Source organism: Leptonychotes weddellii, chromosome 11 (genome assembly GCF_054177405.1).
Source record: "Leptonychotes weddellii isolate Sample4059 chromosome 11, ASM5417740v2, whole genome shotgun sequence".
NCBI lineage: Eukaryota > Metazoa > Chordata > Mammalia > Carnivora > Phocidae > Leptonychotes > Leptonychotes weddellii.
The window spans coordinates 1,790,652-1,796,859 of NC_138379.1; positions in this window are offsets into that span (position 1 = coordinate 1,790,652).

Consider the following 6,208-nt stretch of genomic DNA (forward strand, 5'->3'; position numbering starts at 1 on the left):
TCCTGCCTGGCTCCCAGGACAGTGGCCTCCGAATCCAGCAGCCACGCTGTGAGGAAGCCCAAGGCGGCCCATGGAGAAGCCCCAGGAGGAGGGGCAGAGGCCCCCGGTGGCGGCCGGTCCACTAGGCCAGGTGTGGGAGTGAACCAGCTTGGAGGTTGACCCCCCCAACCTCGATCCAACCCCCCCAGCTGACGCCCCATAGAGCAGAGCCAAAGTACCTGCCGGCACTTCCCAAATTCCTGACTCATAACATCATAGGTATAAACAAGACCGTTGTTTTAAACCGCAAAGCACCCAGATAGTTTTCACCTGGCAAGAAATAACTGGAACAGGTGTTCTCATGCCAATGGAAGAGAAGGTACTGGATGCCTTGCTCACCTGACGTTACGCCCCCAGCATTGGGAGCACAGTCGTGGTCACGCTTCGGGGCCCCCTGACACGGAAGCTGCCCGAGGAGGACCCCCCACCCGAGGGCTTCCAGACAACAGCGAAGATCAAAGCAGACGCCACTCGGGCCACCGCGGCCTTTCCATTTCATATTTCAGGGAGCGTCTCTCAGCAATATAATCTGTGTCTCCACCACCCCAGAGACACTCACTCCAGGGCTTCAACAACACCGGGGAGGGCGACTGGGCCTTCTTAGGGGTGCCCATGGGCACACAGCTCCATCTTTGAGTCTGTGCCCAAGTCCCAAAGTTGACGTTTTTCCTCCTTTGTCAAAGAAAAAAAAAGAACTACTGGACATGTGTGTCTGTGTGTATTCATTTGTCTGTGTGCGTGTCTGTGTGTCTCCATGTGAACGTGTTTCTGTGTCTCTGTATGCACGTCTGTGTGTGTGTCTCCGGGTGTCCGCATGTGTGCATACGTGTGCAGGAGGCTTCGGCAGGGATGCTCTTGGGCACAGCCCTGCGGGGGAGGGAAGAGGCCGGGGGAAGATGGATGAGACACAGCTCTTGGCCAGTGGCCCCCGGGAGCCCTGGGGCAGCCGCTCGGAGTTGTGTGCTCCAGGCAAGGGGCCGGGCTTTGTCCCCCACATCCACCAGTTGGTGGAGGTGGGCCGCCGGGGGAAGGGTCGACTCCAGCCAAGGCGGCCCTCTCCCACCGAGAGCCAGCCCTGGAGAAAACCTCACCTGAGCCATCGGCTGCCAAGCCTCCTGCAAAGCCAGTCGATGCCTCAGTCCCACCACTGACATGGTCGGTCCGCTGTGGCTTGTGGACGTGAGCCTGGCTTCCAGAGCCCGGGCCCCGGACAGCCCAGCCACACTGTGCAGTGGTAGGGGACAGGGGCGGGGCGGGGAGGGGCTGCATGGGGTTTCATTCATTCGGAAGCTTGTTACCGGTTCTGCTGCCCCAGGAAAGCTCAGGGTGATTAATCCCCGCGGTGGGGACGAACACATGGGCATGGCACGCAGCGATGCGGGCAGAATCGGGGTCCCTGTCACACCAGCCGTGCAAACGTGCACATTTGCTGCACACCATGGGTCCACATGCAGCCCCTCTGCCCGGGCCGCTCTCTGCCTCACCTCCCGGACACCGTTTAAAGCACAAGCAGTCACAGAACAGAAGATGGCCGGAGGGGGCGGGGAGCCCTACCGAGCTCCATGACCCGGCCTCCAGCCCTTAAACGAGACGGTACAGACCTAGTGCCCACCGAGGAGTCTCCATAATCTCTGGACTCCCGTCCAAGCATCCAGGACAACCTGACAAGGCCACCGGGCCCTCGTGCCTTTCCTGGAAACCTAAAACAGTGGGTTGGGATCTTCAAAGAAGCGGTCAGCGCAGTGTACTTCACGCTGTATAACAAATACCTCGACGGCTGAGGCCACCTGCAGACCGGGACCGTCCCGCCCTGGTGGGAAGGAGCAGCCTCTGTCGGGACCCTGCGGGTCTCCCGGTGGAGAGGGAAGATGGTGGCACCCGAGGGCGGCTCCTAGCCGCAGCCTATGCCAAGCCGAGCACATCTCGTCGGCCAAGTCTGGTCCCAACCGCAGGTGATGTAGAACCCTCCCGCAAGGCAGGGCAGCAAATATTGGGACAGTACTGCAATCCACCAGCGCCAACTGGAACAGGAGCTGACTGCCAGCCCAGGCCCTCCGTCCCAGCCCGGTGGAACCCGCGAGGCACTCACTGAAAGCCACTGTCGTCCGTGCGCGTTTTTAACTTTGCTTTGTCCTTGTTGCGTCTAAATTGTGATGAAGTTTCTTTCTCTCTCTTTTTTTTTTTTTAAATTCACCTAAAACCTGGTGGTCAGTGTGGTCCTCACAAGAGAAATGTTCCTAAAACAGTGCCTTGGGCAGAAACTCTCATTCACTGCTGCTGGGCGTGCCGAGTTGGGAGCACTCTGGAAGACGGGGCGGCGGCGGTTTCTTACAAAACTCTACACCGTCTTCCCACACGGCCCAGCAGTTATGCTCCTCGGGATGTACCCAGTGGAGTTAAGAATGTGCGTCCACACCAGAAACCTGCACAGCTTTATCCATAATTGTCCAAAGTTGGAAGCGACCAAGAAGTCCTTCAGGAGGCGTGTGGACAAATAAACTGTGGTCCGTCCAGTCAACAGGATCTTCTTCGGTGCTGAAAAGGAGTGAGCTCTCGAGCCGAGAACGGTGGGGGAGGAACCGTCAATGAGCATCAGTGGGTGAGAGAAGCTTGTCTGAGGAGGCCGCAGGCCACGACCCCAGCTCTACGACATTCCGGAAAAGGCAGAATGAGGGAGATGGGACAGAGATCGGGGGTTGTCAGGGTTTGCACAGGGCGGGGTGGACAGGCGGGGCACGGAGGGCTTTAGGGCGGGGACCCCACTCTGCATGACCCCGTGGTGGTGGACACGCGTCATCAAGCATCTGTCCGGACCCACAGGACGCACACCACTGAGAGTGACCTCTTATATAAAGTGTCGACTTTAGTTAATAATGATGTATAAATTTGTTTTTAAGAAAAGTGCTCTTGAGCTTGGGTGCGAGCTGTGTCCTGGCTGGCGACCAGGCCAGTGGCTCCGAAAGTCCTCGCCTGTGAGTGCTAACACCTCTTTGGCAGGGTTGAGCACTAAACATGCATCCTGGGGTCCACAGGCCTGGTGAGAATGGGAATCAGGGCAGGGAAGGGCCTGGATTACAATTTAGGTCCAAAACAAGAGGCCCTGTCTCTGTTTTCCCCTTCTCCCCTTCTCAGTAACGGCTTCCTCAGCTCTGAGAATGACCCACATACCCACTTACGGGAGCCCCAAACCCTCCACCTGTTTTCCCACACCTGCTCCAGCCCACCAGCAAGTCCTGCTCGCCCTCCCTGCCAGGCCAGCTCATTTCTCTGGACCCCACCTCGCACCCCAGCCCCTCTGGCCCATCACTCCGTGAACACTCCAGGCTTCCGGGCCTTCACCCTGCCTGTGCCCTCTGCCCAGAACTCCTCTCCCAGTTAATCCTCGCGGTGTGTGCCCCTCCCCTGTCAAGCTCAGATGTCACCTGCTGGGAGGCTGGCACAGCGGGCTTTAGACAGTAGCCCCCCGCCCTCTGCCCTGACACAGGGGCTCAGCTCCGCTTACCGGGGACATGACCACCTCTGCCATGGCTCACTCAGCACGTTTCACTATGCCACCTCCCACGACAGAGGCAGCTCCTGCGAGGAACTGACTGGGTCCCTTTCATTCACCGCCCTGTCTCTGGTGCCCAGAGTGGTGTGTGGCAGGCTGGAGGCCCTTGGAATAGTTGCCGACCAGGTACTCTGCCCGGATGGCCGCTGAAGCCCCTTGCTGACCCTTGCCTCCCTCCCCACCCAGCAGCCTCAGCACGCTTTTTAAAATTGCTGCAACTTCTGCACCCCAGGGGCTCCCCACTGCTTACAGATAAAATCCAACCTTTGACCCCAGCTCATCAGACCCAGGAAGGTCCAGAAGACCAGAGGAAAAGGACAGGGAGTGGGGAGGCCAGGCAGCCACACCCCAAAAGGCACTGTTAGGTGAAATAATGTTTCATCCGTGTGGAGGCCCAACACCCAGCAGCGGGCCAGGCTGGCCGAGGGCCCCTGGAGCCAGGAGAGACCCCAAGCAGCCCCTCGCCCCACTCTCGGCCTCATTCAGACCCTCCAGCTCAGACACACTCGCCCTCCCCCCTGCACACATGGTGCCCTCCCCTCCTGCAGCTCCCCTGCCCCCCCCTGCCCGGGGCGGCCCGTTCCCAGCCGCTGCCTGGTTAAAGGCTCTACAGTCTGTGCCCAGCCCGGTCTGCACGAAGCTGCCATGCACAGAGCCTAGCACAGTGCCTGGCTTGCAGCACGCGCTCAGTCAGTGTCTGGGGGAGCCTGAAGAAGACACGTCATCTGAGCCCCTGACGATCACTGTGCACCTACTGTGTGTGCCTGGTGCAGGGCTCCACGCTTTGTGCGTGTGAGCTCACATTCCCCTCCCGCAGCCCGGGGGGCCTGGCTCCCCTTCCCACCTCGTGCCCGCCTTCCGAGAGACAGGCTAGGGCGATGCAGCCCCACCAAGGTCAGTGACTCGCCCTCCGGTAGCTTGCTCCATGTCTCAGTTTCCTCCCCAGACAAACGGGGAACATGGCGGGGCTACGCTGGTAAGATCTCGCTGAACTTTGCTCAGCTCGTGCCATTAGGCCCCAAGACTGGTTGTCCTGGTTGTTGGCTGTAGTATTAGTACTATTATTATTATTATTACCATCATCCTGGATCCCCAGGGGAGCTGGAGCCAGCCCCTGACTGAGGGCACATGCACCGCACACGCACTCCACACGTGTGCTGGCTGCCAGTCTGCTCCCAGGTGCTCTGGGCTTGGGCAGGGCCTGGGCATGCGGAGAAAAAAGGGCCCATTCTGACAGCAGGGCGCATGCCCATTCTCACCGTCACAAGCACAGATGAGAAGAGAGTTGGGGGCCACCAGATGTTACTGTGTCCCTAATATCCTCATATGACAACCACAGGGCGCCAAAGGCAGGAAACGGAGACCCACCGAGGGAAAGAAGGTCTTGCCGGGTCCACGTGTGCCCAGGGTCACATGGTGGCTCCAAATCCGATGCTTTTTCCCTGTGGAGGGCACCCTCTAGGTATCTCTAGCAGCTCCTGCTGGGGGGCAGGGGGGCATCTCTAGAAACGATAGCATTGTTCGCCTTCCCATTGGGAGGCAGCGCTCACCCTGCCTTGGAGAAAGCCACCCTTGGGTGACAGCAGGAAGCAGGGAGGGACAGCTGGGCTGCGCCCCTGGCTCTCATGCTGGGGCTGTGTGCAGAGCAGGGCACAGCTGTGCTTGGGGACTGTGAGGTGCCCCTCTCCTGCCAGATTCAGGTAGAGTGCAGGGGACTCTGCCAGGTGCCGGGCCCAGCAGCCCCCCACTCGTGCCTCAACTGCCATCGTGCTTCCTCTTCCCCCCACTGTGGTCACACGGCAGCGGGGGGGGGCTGGTTGTGGGACAGGAGAGGCTTGAAGCCTGATGTCAGGTCTATGCAGGCCTAATTCCCACGTTGTAATCAGGCTGATAGCAAGCTGGAGGGGGGCCAGGCCCCCCGACCCTCACTGCTGGGGCATTTCTCAGTGATCTGTCCAGCCCCATCTCCCTCCTCCAGGCCCTTTTAGGCACTGGGGGGGGGGGGGCGGGGAGGCGAAGTTAATTACATCTAGATGCATCTTCAGACTCAAGGGTTGAGCCCAGCCTTTGTCCCTGAGCCATCGGGGACGTTCAGTGTTGCCTACAGCCCCCAACGGTTAACTTAAATACACCACCAGTCCCCGGCTTCTCCTGGCCCAAGGCACCCGCACAAATACTGCTGGCCGCCAGTTTGTGCTACCTCACGTCATCCTTTCCATTGTAAGCCATAATTTTCAGAGGTTTATAGGTCAGCTATAAAAAAATAAAATAAAATAAACCTCTTTTCGACTGAAAGGGAGTACTTTGAAACCAGAAGGCTGGTGGGTGCATGCGCCTGGATGCGACCTCGAGTTCCTCCTCAGCCGGAGCCCACCCCTCTCCACCCCTCCCCACCCCTCCCTGGCCCGTGGCACCTCCCCTGCCCCCCCTCCTCCCTCGCAGGCCTTTGGGCTGCCCCTCCCCCACTGCGAGCGCGAACAGGCCCGGAACCCGTCGGTGGGTCCTCTGGCCGGACCCCGGTGGACCCTGGCCCACGAAGCTGGGAACCCCAGAGCCATTGGGCCTCCACCCTGTGCGAGGCTTGAAGAATTGAAAGCCCTGGTTCCCAGGCGGCGCCGC